The sequence below is a fragment of the Bradysia coprophila genome (genome assembly GCF_014529535.1).
Source record: "Bradysia coprophila strain Holo2 chromosome X unlocalized genomic scaffold, BU_Bcop_v1 contig_58, whole genome shotgun sequence".
NCBI lineage: Eukaryota > Metazoa > Arthropoda > Insecta > Diptera > Sciaridae > Bradysia > Bradysia coprophila.
The window spans coordinates 61,988-75,826 of record NW_023503351.1 but is presented as its reverse complement, the minus strand read 5'-3'; the positions used below and the strand labels follow the sequence as shown (position 1 = coordinate 75,826).

General features: G+C 32.5%; 1 protein-coding gene across 1 annotated transcript in view; it reads left to right on the top strand.

The window, feature by feature from the left end:
* Positions 1-1,821: 1,821 nt before the first annotated feature.
* Positions 1,822-13,839, top strand: part of LOC119070229 — a 55,628-nt gene continuing 43,610 nt past the window's right edge. The window contains exon 1 of the mRNA XM_037174497.1: positions 1,822-2,318. The gene's annotated coding sequence lies outside the window, so the exon portion shown is untranslated. The remainder of the gene's footprint in view (positions 2,319-13,839) is intronic.

Here is a 13,839-nt window from a genome sequence, read left to right as displayed (position 1 = left end):
CAAATACAAATACAAAATGCCACAATAAAAGTTGCACAAATTCCTGAAAAACTTTGTCATTTACGTGGGAGTATTTAAGTAAACTTTTTTTTATTTTGGTATTTGTCTACCAATTTATTTATCTCATCAGCTAAACCTTTTCCTCCGAAACTCCTTCAAAAATTTCGTGCAAACATCTCGAAATATCCGCTTTAATTAAACTTTAACTTTGTACGTACAGTTAATATTTACTGACAACGTCCTCTCGCAAAACGAAAGTGTCCAAAAATTCTAAACAATTTATTCGACAGAAATAATACTCTTTACCTCAGGGATCATTCATAAACTACGTAACGCTTTTTCAGTGCTGTCATAGTAATTAAATCTTAAATAACTCGAGAAATACGCGGCCTGCAAAGTTAAAACTATGTTCTAACCCCTACAAATGGGGGGATAGAGAATTGTTTTAACGTCACAGAGTGCGCATTTCTCGAGTTATTTATTTAAATTGAGGATTTAATTTTGATGACAGCACTGAAAAAGCGTTACGTAATTTATGAATGAACCCCTTACCCCAAAACAAATATATTTATTTAACGGGCTCCAAACAAAACATCTTAATTCGAAGATAAATTAACGTACCATTCAGTTCGATATCAATAATTTAAGATGGAAATGCTATCGTCAAAATGTATCGTCGAATAAACGAATATTTATGTGATAAAATTGAGACGCGTAATTTGTGGCAAAGAACTCACCACATAATATTGATGGTTTTGTTGATTTTACGCATTCTGAATTTTCAGTTCCTTCTCACCACTCCAGCACAAACATACTTTAAAGAAGAAAAAAAAAATCTTGAAATATTGTATATGATGGGTATAATTGTAGGTATATGTATAATCGACGCATGGGGCGTACATAAAATTTTTATTTGTTGGTTCAATCAAAATAGAAAAATCAACCGATATATAGAGATAGCACAGACAAACCAAAAAATGTACAGTACGCTATACATATTTGGGTGATACATTTATGAAGACCAAAACAAAACAAAACAAAAAAGCATATCCCTCTCAACATGGTATATATACATAAGGCTTATATTGATGTTGTTCGTACTTGTACCTAACATAAACTTGAGTGGAATAGGAAAGAAAATAACACAAAAGAATTGAAAAAAAAATTATAATCGAATTATTTTCATTTTACACTGATGTTTAGTCAGAGAATAAAGAAAACTAAAGTGTTGCTAGACAACATACTCTCAGGACATTCGAAGGGATATAGAGTCGGGTTTGATAGTGTGTGGGGGTGCAGAGCTGACTAGAGCGCAAACTCATCGAAAATGTATTAAATGGAAAATATGGAAGTGGTTAAAACAGCGTTCTCATGCTGATGTGTGCATTATATACACAAAGGTAACGTTTTTTTTTTTTTGAAAAAAGGATAAAATTTTCAAAATAGAAAAAACAATTCTCATCGAACATGTAAATTCAAATCGAGGAAAAAAAATATTCTAAAAACCGTTCTGTTCCGACAACGGATCACATTCACTGAATGACAAAATACAACGAGAACATCCTTTTTATTTGGTTATTTTTGTATGAATATTATGCACTCGAAATACCCCTCCGAACGAAAGAACATGCGTCCTTAAAGATTATTTTAAAATTCTATCGAAAGAATTTTTTGGTATAAACGTACCGCTGTTGTTCATCGTCGAAACGTTTTCACACATTCACAGGAATTGTATGAAAAATGGGAAAGTGAATCGGAAGAATTGAGTAACAGCACTTGAGTTGGAGAATAGCCAACAGTTTAGTATAGTGATCGCTTTCGGAGGATTCGGTTGTAAAAAGCGGTTAGCTCCTCCACGGGTCTTATTTAGAAGGGATACACAATATATTCTTTCAGTTGAATTAAATGATATATCTTCGGTGTGGTATACGGTTCGAATAGAAGAATGTGATTATTCAATCGGGGGTACGGTGTGGTACAATAAAGTGTTTTTTGATTTTGCATGGTCGATTAAACAATAATTTTGCTGTAATAACATTCGGCGCTTGTAACGACTTTTCAATAGACTTTCACTAAGTGAAACATGCAAATTTCGGATAATGTGATTCCAAAAATATTGTGCTAATGGTAACGGTAGTTAAATGTTTTTTCGGTTCTGCGGTTTGATTCAGGATTGTGGTCATAAACAGGAACTCAATGTATACGCGAAATAACGGTAGAAGAATGTGTGCACAGTAGAACGGAAAGGATTTTTGGTGATTAAATTTTGCTGGATGGTGAGCTCGAATTCGAATATCACGAACGAATAAGATTTTGTGGTAAATGCACCTTGCTTGTTTACATAACCGAATGCATGAGATTGTAACTATAATATATAATCCGGAATCAATTATTTTGTTGCCTCGTCTCTTGTACGTGTCATTTTATGCATTTGTTGTTCAGCAACTGTAGCGGTAAATTTTCCGTTTTTTTTTTCTTCCTATTTTTAATTGGTGTTTCTATCGTAAAGTTTTTCATCTCCTTTAATTTAAGAAAGTGTTAGGGACCGTTCATCAATTTCGTAGAATAAACATCGGGTCTCCTCTGTCACGTGAATGTGAATGAATGTTATCAATACAGGAAAAAAATAAATGATTTAGAGAAGTGAGAAGTGAACATCATCAAAATTCTTGCGTGACGAAATTTATGAACAGATCCTTCTGTGACTCATTTCCAATTTTGTTGTTTGTTTGTCGAGAATTATTTTCGTGCTCATTTATTTATAGATTTAAATTCGCCTCATTTATTAAATGACTGCCGAAAATAACTAGAGACACTTCACATCATGACTTAATTTACGATGATACAAATCAAAATGGCAAAAATTTTACCAATTTGAATTTGTGGAATTGGCTTCGTGATTGCTATACTGTAAACAACAGTCTAATTTTATCAGTATTGAGCATTAGAGGTGACATAGTAACAAATGATAAATGGAAACGATACAAGTACGTTTCCCGTTCTGCTATTTGGGTTAATAGTTTAATAGTTTAATCTGTTAATTAGCGATTGCACTTGTTGAAATTAAGAATCTCACTGTTACAGAAGATCATTAATCAATATATCCATGCCAGAATGACTGGCTAATGCACACATATTAGGATAGACATTATATCTCCTTGTGTGCAATATGTAGACTTCATTTCTAGAACTTCACATCTGGGTTGTGTTTTAAATCGCAAAACGTGATGCCATTATATTCTTGTTAAGCTCGAGAAGGTTTTTAATACACGAAATTGTTTTCAGTCAGACGGTTTTATTCCATAGCGAAATCTCAGTTGTCGACTGTACTTTGCGTGTTCGGCTAATATGTTAACGTTGAAGAAAGTTGGATTGCTTGCGATGGTATGGACACAACGATGAATACACAGAGAGGGAAACAATAATAATTGAAATTTTCGTTTATCTTGAAATGCAGACCATTTTATACTACTTTTGCCGTACCATTTTACACATTAGACATTCAATTGCTTGTGTTTATGAAAGCAATAGTCATATTCACAACAAAAGACGAAACAAAGAAAAAATGAAGTTTATTGCTGAAGCAGAGACAGACAACAGAAGCGAAGTTTGATATTGTTGAGTTAGTTGGATACTCGAGTTGCTATTTCAATCTGAGAATGGTACGAACTTTTATTAAGTAGCACCAAGTCTTGAATAATTCTTTTCATGTACTTCCTCTTCACCGCCATTATTTCTTATTGGTTCTGATGACTATCAAACTCACATAATCCACTTGTAGACATCGATTGTAGAGATCAATATGTGCATTACAGTTAGTCTAACCGAGGAATGACAGTCAGTTATTACCGTTACATTTTTATTTATTATTATTTTAACGCGACGAGTGTCGGCATACAGAGTTAATAACTAGTGAACCGCATATCGTCCCCATCTGATGAGTGATACTAAGTCCATGTACTGATGAATGAAGTTGCTTCTCGAAGAACGAAGGCTTTTATAGACTCAACTCAAGGTAGTAAGGTAGTACAAGTTCACATGATATTGAAGGTAGGGGGATGATAGCAAGAGAACCGACGTGTTTTAAATCTAATCACGTGACCAAGAATTGTTAACCCTTCTTGGTAGTCTAGTGTGTACTTTTGTGGTGATAGCGTCCTTACAAGCACACGAGTATAATGAGTTTTCCATTGTTTAGCATATGCCAAAAATCCGATTACAATGAAAAACGCAGCATAATTGTCAGTTTCGGTAACGTAACCTTGCCTGTATGTTTTTAGGAACTATATTCGCGTTCACAGTATCGTCATTCACGTAGAACTTTATGTCATTACGATGGTGATTAACATTGATCAATGGTGTCATAGCAGCAACAAAGCCATTGTCACAGAAATTAAAGCTGCACAAATTCATGGATCTCTACGACGACCTCGTGTCGAACTCACATAAAACTTTAACCATTTCTAATTGAAAGCAGACAACAATCTACAAGCGAGAACTATAGTTTGAATTGATGTTTAAATGAAAAAAGATTGAAAACTTTTTAAATTTAAATTAAAATAAAGTGGAAAAGGCAACAATGTTACGATTAACCAAAACAACTCATGCAAATTGAAACCAATTGTGGGAGAGATGAGAGTGAATTGGTTTTTAAGTTTTTATTTTCATTTAATAACTTAATTGCACTAAAAATCCAAATGTTTTTTCTGTTATGTTCGAAATACATAGGGGCCGTTAACAAATGACGCTATTTTACAGATTTCTCGACAGCATCCTCCCTCGACACGCGAAATGGGTCAATATTAGCTTAAAGTAAAAACCATCCTGTTTTTCCTAACACCACCTCACACAAACCGCAGGACGGCATTTGTGAACAGTCGCTAGCTATTTTGAGAAAAATCGGTTCCAGAAAAATGTTTAAAAAGTGTCATTTTAGAGGTTTTTTCAAGTTTTTTTTTGCACACATTTTAAGGAATTTGAAATTCACAAAGATCCTTAAAAGTTCCTAAATTTTGTTTTCTGTTAAATCTTTCATAAACCAACGCGCTAAGACATAAAAAAGCCTACACAAACAACGGAGGCCTTTCAATTTATCATATTTTGAGAGGAAGGTAAAGTGATCAAGGAAGGGAATTAAATTTTCTTAAAATAGGTATTGACATCTACGGATGGGAAATAAACTTAAAAATAGAAAATAGATAGAACGGGAAAGAAAATGCAACAGAAAAAGTAATTTCGTATAAAATTCATAAGTTTTAATTAAAAAACATAATTTCCCCTATGATGTTTCATACCAAGCCAACTGACGGTTCATTGATTCTATATGGGATTGTAGCACAAAAACACCAACCTTTCATTTGATTTAACTTTGATTTAAAGAACAAATTTTAATTTGATTATTTTGCTTGAATCACGAAACTTTGGAATCGAAATTAAACGTTCTTCCAAAATCTCCATTCCACAGTAGAAATAACAAACAAAGTTAAACGTTATCGTATTAAGTACAAATCACAGTTTGTTATCTTAGAGTGAGAAACAATAATGAATGCGAAAATTGCGGGCTATCCTAAATTGAGCTATGCGCAATTTCTAGGACATTAAATTAGTGGAAAGGTTTTACGGCAGTTGGTATGCGTTTCGCATCGCATCAGGACAAATTTAATATTTGAATTGTACAAATTATAATCGAACCAATAAATGTTTGATGATACTAATTGTTCAAATATAATAATCGGAAAAATAATTCAATAATTTGCTTATAGAGGGGACATTCAAAAATGACGACCGTATAGAAGGGTGCTCTTGGAACAGAGATCCATTTCGAGATGTTTTGCATAATTCTAATTTTATAAATTATTTTACTGAAATTACTGGACTGTTTCTGGTGAAATTCCATCTGTATAAGGCTTCAAAAGAAGTGATGGAATATTGTGAGGCTCGAAAATTTAAGAATAATTTTAACATTGCAATTGAGTTCCAAACAAAAAAAAATTATATTTTTTATCGATGGAGAACCTAATTATAAGACACTTGGTCTCGTATCATATGCCAAAAAAAGTGAAAACTCTTTTTATAAATCATTTTGAAAGTCACTAAAAAACACGAAAATTCGAATCGAAATACACAAATTTTTGATGACATACTGTATTTCTATTCGAATTTTCGTGTTTTTAGTGACTTTCAAAATGATTTATAAAAAAAGTTTTCACTTTTTTTGGCATATGATACGAGACCAAGTGTCTTATAATTAGGTTCTCCATCGATAAAAAATATAATTTTTTTTTGTTTGGAACTCAATTCTGTACTGAAATCTTACGGTACAATAAACGATAAGATGACGACTTTCTTGGCATCCTTGTTTTGGAAAACGAGCATAATCGGAAAATGCGGACGTACATTTTGAACGCCCCCCAGTTAGTTTAGTGCTAATTATCGCATTCATATCATACATTTCAATTGAAGTATTTGTGTATAGCATAACATCACGCTTACAAAAAGAGCAATGCAAATTATTTTTAATTAGCAAATTGACTATTGATGCGCATAAGTTTTAATTAGTGAGGTCTATGTTTTTCATTCTGCGGAATTTTATATTACAAAATTTTTTCGAGAAGAAATAAACTTGAGAAAAACATGCAACTTTGTTGCTATCGTTGTTGCCATCTGTAAAAAAAATGACGGACTGTTTGCTGCGAATTCTCATTTTTTTAAAACTATTTTTTATTCCGTTAATCACATTTTTTAATTAGCTGGGAAATGGGTCAAAAGATCGCCGTATAATATTCTATACTTGGAACACATTTTTCATTTCAAAGCGAGCTAGTTCGCCTTCGAAGAAAAGAGAAACCTTTTGAAGTACGTTTTACATTTTTACATTTTTTTAGAACCCATTACAAACTCTATTTTTACAAAGAATCTTGATCATGCAAAATTTAGATGAGTTCTCCATGTACAAAGTGCAAGTATTTGGTATGTAGAATTAGTACTAGAATACATTGACTAATATCGTCTGAACTACTTTGAAGAAAAAAAAACGACGAAGAAGTACATTCGAGTACCGTTTTTTTACTATACTACTTCCGTCAATATTTACCTACTATGGAGATACGCGTATTACTTACATAATTAATCACAATAAGCAAAATAGCCTATACCTAGGTACATGTTTCCTAATAGAATCAGGCCACTTATCCTACATAAATAGCCTAATGAATGTTAGAACCAATGAAGGAAGATCAGAAGAATCAGCAGTTCAGATAATTGTATGTAGAAATACAAGCGAACAAAATCTGCACGCAAAATATTTGACGAGGCCTTAACAAAAATACCCATACCATACCACATTATGTATACGCCACCAATTAGGCCGAAAATATATGAAGTGAACGGTTTTATCAGACATCCCCTTCCACCTAAAGAGCGTATGTAATTTGTGAATTATCCCTGATTCATTTGAGGATTAGATTACAACTTTAATATGATTGACATAGTCAAATTTCGGTGGCTTCGTTGAGATGATTTGCAGATTAATTGACTGAAAACATTTTGTATATTCTATACATAATATTATGTTCTTCACGGAACGGGTCAGGATTGAGGGAGACTTATTGAGACTAATGTAATCTTTTCAAATTGAAGAACGTAAAATCGATTCTGCAATACCATTTTCAATCATTTGGTGATCGCAAGACGTATGATTCAAAACAACCGGTGAATGCTTGGTATTGCAATTTTCTCATCTAGACGAAATATTTTAAATTGAACTGGCCTTATGCATGTTTGCATGATGTATAATTAATAGCAGTAGACCCTTTGCAAAGTAGTCTACATTTAGGCGGAATATATTCGTTTTTTGATGATTTCTCTGAACCAAAATCTTTTTTTCAAAAAGCAAAACCATTAAAGCACGAAATTTTTTTAAGGTAACATAGGTTTGTGAGTCATACCTTAACTCACTTGGAGAAACCTGTGCAGATTACATAAATTTACACAATCTGCAAAGGTTCCTCCAAGTGGGATAAGTTGTCACCCACAAACCAATTTTTCATTTTTAAAAATAACACTTTTTTGTGCTTTAATGGCTTTACTTTTTGAAAAAAAAAAGGTTTTGCAGACAAATATTTTTCCTACAAAGCAAAGGGTCCATTGCTCTTAAGAGGCATGGATGCTTTGCTGAATAGCATACATTTGTGCGTTTCGCATTTTTTTCGATGAAATCTTTTTACCAGAATTCTTTTTGAAAAATATAAAGCCGCAATGTCGACCACAAAAGCTTTGACCAGTGCTGAGGAAAGTTAACAGTTTACCTGAATTTGCATAAACTGTTCAGTTTTCTCAGAACTTTTTTCTATTATATATTTCCACACCTGCAGTCGACGTTTTAAGATATAAATTGTATTTTCAAGTGTCGGTCAGTCGATAGCACTGATTATTTTTTGCTGATGCACAGTTTTGCTCATTTCCAATCACATAATTAGTTACAGTATAGTAATAGTCATGCTTACAATGTACATTTCTCATTTATATTTTTTTTCCGTATTCCTTTCATGTTTCGAAGGTATCAATACTAAATACCAAATAACATCATGAAAATCCTTCCACCAATACAAATTTGAAACCGATTTTGTAATAACAAATGTAAAGTGACTTTAAAATTCACAGCACGATTTTCAAAATGTTACTTTTATTATACTCTTAAATATCTTCACGCAGCTTTAAGCTTTAAATATTAATTTTTCAAATCATCGAAATCATTTACCTTGAAACATTTCTAATTTCCTTTCTTTTTGTCCTTTCATTCTTGTTACATATTTTATAACAGTCGAATGGAATAGCACATAAATACTCACAACATAAGACTTTATAAGATACTTGCTGTTGTAGTATCGCCACTGAATATCAAGTACGAGACGAGGTGTATGTGTTCGGTGTAAAATCTCGTAGAAAGCTTGACGAAAATAATATCTGCTATTTTTAGAAATATAACCTTTTTAATCGTACTATATTAACCGCACTATTATTCGGTTTCCTTTTTATTCGAACGGAAATAAATGCAGCAATGTTTTGCGGTTTATAACCAATGAATGGGTGGTGGTGTATACTTCAGAGTCAGTGATTTTATAAATTCATTCGTTCATTCATATATAATATGTTTGACTTTGTATGAACTCCGTTATAACTGATATCGGAGATATTTTATTGTCATTATATCCATTGTCGATGAATTTTGTGACTCACAAATTCCAAAATAAAAGTTCCGTAAATATATTTCGGAACCACAGTCGTCGGAAAAGCGAGATGGAACTCAGGTCCGGACTGACCTTATGTGTGAACGAGGGTCCCTTTAAAAATGTTCGGCATTCAACGCCCAAATTGTTTTTAAAGGAACTAAATCCGAGAAAAATTCCAAAATTTTCTGTCGCGAATCATAAAAATGTTAGTGACACTAACGAAAATGCGACAAATAAACAACTGTCGCATTAAATAAACGACAGGTGTCAACAAAAAAACGGTGTCAGAAATTTACTTTATTGTCTGCATCATGAGAAAGTTGACCATTATATTGTAGTTTGTCCCTTACGAAAATGGTCCATTACATGATAAATGTACTAAATAAGTACTAAATCCGATACGCAATCCAACTAACCGATTCAATCAAATCTTGTCATTGCAGACCACAATCTGATGAATGATGGAATCGCATTGTGCTCACAGAAAAATAAAATTGACACAATACACCAAACATATGAGAAATTAGTCGGGGAGGGGTAATATACATCATTGACGTATATCATACATGGACAATGTTTTCTATACGTGGAACACGATGAAAACGTAGCTTTGTATTTCGATTGTCAGATTTGAATATTCATGTGTTACGTATTGTGGTGATGTACGTGGAATGTGAATAACTCACGAGTTGGACGAAGAAGTAAATTTTTAATTTGAGCATTTGTTACCAATAGCTGTTAAAATGTATAATAACACTTACTATGAACTGTTAATATGGTGTAAATCGTAGGTGAATTCAATAAAATTCATATTTTCAAATCTCGAACCCACAGCTGGTACTATCATAATTCAATGTGAAGTCTCGCATTAACACTGTACTATATTGTGTTGTTCCTAGTTTGGCTTGTGATATGGTGATCGATGTGTGATTGACCTAAAATCTCTACTTTAGTTTCTAAAATGTTGACGAACGAAAAGTTTGTTTTTAGTTTATTTTCACATTTTTTAAACTTTTAGTTATGATGAATACTTTTGATTTTTTAAATGTTAAACTATTTGCGTAACGTCTTGAAAAATATTATCCGTTCCAGGGTGTTTTCTGTTATAACTTTTTTTTTCTCTCCAAACTTTGCATAGACTGAATTGTTACTGGGCTCCGGTCGGTTGTTTGGCCTTTAAACAATACAAAACAAAAATAGAGTAGAAAAAAACATAAAGCCCTGTGTGTACGAATTGCTATGGTATGTAGGTAAAGTTATTTCGTTATTTATTTACCTCAACTAAAACTAGATTCCTTAAAATTTATTCCGGCACATAACAGAACAGAAAAAAAAACCAAACACACAGTCTTAATTCGAATAATGTCCAAGTTTGCATGAAAAAGTGCACGGAAAATATAATTTTATTCTCAAATAAAAATTCCTTGTTTGTAACAGTTTGTTCAGTTCACGGAATAAGTAGAATAGAAAAAAAAACATCTAAATGATTATTTCTTTTCGTCTATTTATTTCCAAAAATTAATTAAATTAAGCTCTTTCGTTACATAACTGAAGCTCTGTTCAAAACAAACTTTAAATTTAGGATTAAAAAAAACTTTTCCCACCTCACTTATAACTGATGTATTTTAAATAAGCTCGTCAACCACTTGTATTGTATATATACTAATCAAAATTAGTATGTTAATATGCACGTCTGTCGATTTTTTTTTTTTGTTTTGCTTAAATTTGAAATTGCATATACCGACATTGTACCTTTATTTAGAAAACCGAATTCTAATTCTAGTTTTATATTAAACGAAATAACAAACACTTCCACCGAATCTCAATTATTTGTGACATTGCAGACACAAAAACACAAAAATTTTCACATTTACTTTGCAAGAATATTAAATTTTATGTGATTATCTCTTGTAAAAGTGGGACGAAATAATATATTAGAATCTGACGGGCTGAAATATTCTAAAAAGGAAAATTGGATTCAGGGAAAAACCCAGGTAGACACATTGAATATGGACACATTCAGGAGATGTTATTGCGAAGGAGATAGGAATTTTAATTTTCAGAGTTTGATAAATTTATGCCCATTGAGGTAAAAATATTTTATAACTACAGTTCAGGGCTTTTTTTTGGGAATTTTAGGTCTGAAAAAGACTTCTGTAGGCTTGCAGCACAAAGGTACTGGGCCAGCTACAACACCCCATGGATCATCGAAGCTGCAGGGAAGGCGGATTCTAGGAACATTCACTATATTTTTAGTCATAACTCTCGTGGATGCACTTGCGTATACTCTACTCTACCCTTTGTCACAAATATTTAAAAATATTTGTAACTAAAATAATTAAAAATATTTGTGACAAATATTTATATATTCGAACCAAATTAATGTATATTCTTATAATGACTAAAGTCTCGTATCTCTCAAGCGCCTCAATATTTATGTGACAGTCACTCAGTGATGATCAAATCCAAACTAATTGAAATCATAGAATGACAAATTTTCTTAGGACGAATTTTCAAAGCAATTTATTACACAAACCTAAATGCCGATCCTTTATGTCTCACTTATTACATTATCATATTCAATAAGTATCCACTTACTTCTTGCTTATGATACACATAGCTATTACATACTTTGGGAACAAGCATAGTCTGGCTATTGTTAAATTGATTTATCGATGTGTAAATCGATCTCTACCTCTACGGGTATCGTGTTAAATTACAAAACGTATGTAGAATAATGACAAACTCTGCATCGAAATTTTTGGCTATTTCATTGTCTTCCAACAAGAGCCGATGTAGAAAATTTAAAGTGTTACACATAGTTTCCATATCTACTGTTAGGTTCACTAAAGCCCTCCACTTTCTGTGACGAAGCTTTTATGTGCTTAAACAGAAATACAAGCATAACTTCGAAAAGAGTCAGTTATTTGAAACTTTTTTTTTCAATTTCGGCAGGGGTTCATTTGCACCGCCTTTTGCTGTAACTGTATTATATTTAGCCAAATAGGAATTTCTATGTCATGCACAATGTAACGGAACATTTTAAGCAAATATATGTAGTGTCTATGCGGATGTAAGGAATAGTTGGAAAATATTTGAAAGTTTCGTAAAATATTTGGTTGAAAAAAGGATTTTTTTTTGCATTTTACCAGGACAATGCAACGATCTCGACGTGTTTAGATATATTTATGTTAACTGAATTCTTTAAAATGCTGAATAACTGTTCCGTTGTTCAGTAGACAAATGGGATAATTGGCACAGCCCTGTATAATGTATAGTTTCTCATCTGACGTGTTGTCTTTGTGACATATTAAATAACTAAGTTGCAAAACTTGCACCAGCATATCATGCATACATACATACAAGTCAATGAATGTAAATTAGAAGGGTATGGTATATGAATTCAACTGCGCAATGGCGCTACGATTATCTACGAGAAGTTGATGGTGCTCGAATTTCCTGAGGAAAATTGATGGCGCTACAATTGTCTAAGGGAAGTTGATGACGCTACAATTTTTTGAGGGAAATTGATGGCGTTATAATTTTCTGATGGAAATTGATTACACTATAATTTTCTGATGGGAATTGGTGGCGCTTTTATTTCCTGTGGAAAATTGATGCTCTTCAATTTTCTGAACAAAATTATTTGCGTTACAATTTACTCGGAGAAATTGTAGCGTTATAGTGCATTTAAGTATCAAATTTTATGTCGTCTCTTTAGTATGATAATTTTCGTTCACTGTCTGTATCAAGTATATTTGCGTTGTGACACCTGCATGTCTAAGTAGAATGGATACCTTTCCGCCTGAGTACGTGTATTTCAATATGGCCGTTTTTATTTTATAATATCACAACAACATTTATTTGATTCAGTCGCCGCAATGAAGGATATAAATCAAGTTAGAAAGGGTCGAATGCTTGACTATTTAAAAATTTATTAGAAATTAGAAAAACTTCGTATTGATTGCAATATATGTTGGACATCTACTTGTATTCTCATTATAAATGTGCTGGTTCATTACTTTAAAAAGGACGTTTTACGCTTTGATGGAAATTGGGGTCAGTCGTCGATACAATAAAAATTAAAAGAAAAATTCGATTGATTTTTAACTTCTTTGAGCAATACCATTCGTACTGCCATCATACCGTTTTTTGTTTGAATCAACAGCAACAGAATGACGACAAACCTCAGAGGAACGACAACTTTTAATAATAATAATGAACTTGTATGTTGGCATACATCGTCCACATATATGAACGTTTGATACTGCGACTCCTTCTTTTATCGTTTTCATTTCGTTTATACATTTTATATTGTCGGAATGGACAAAAGCTATTGAAATCGAACGATGACATCGTCGGTATAAATTTCTAAAATTGATGTGATTTTTTAGCAATGGCAGGATTTTCAGGAAAACTTTTTTATGTAGTGGTAAGATTACTTAACTGAATGGGTGACCGCTTTTCAACGATCGACTAGGAAGAATGGATTTTCCATCAAAGAAATGAATTTGTCAAAAAATTTGTACGAGAACAGAGAGAAATTGGAAAATGCAATTTCAATTTACGAAGAATTTGTTGTAACTCTTTCAAAACTCTTTGTGGTTTC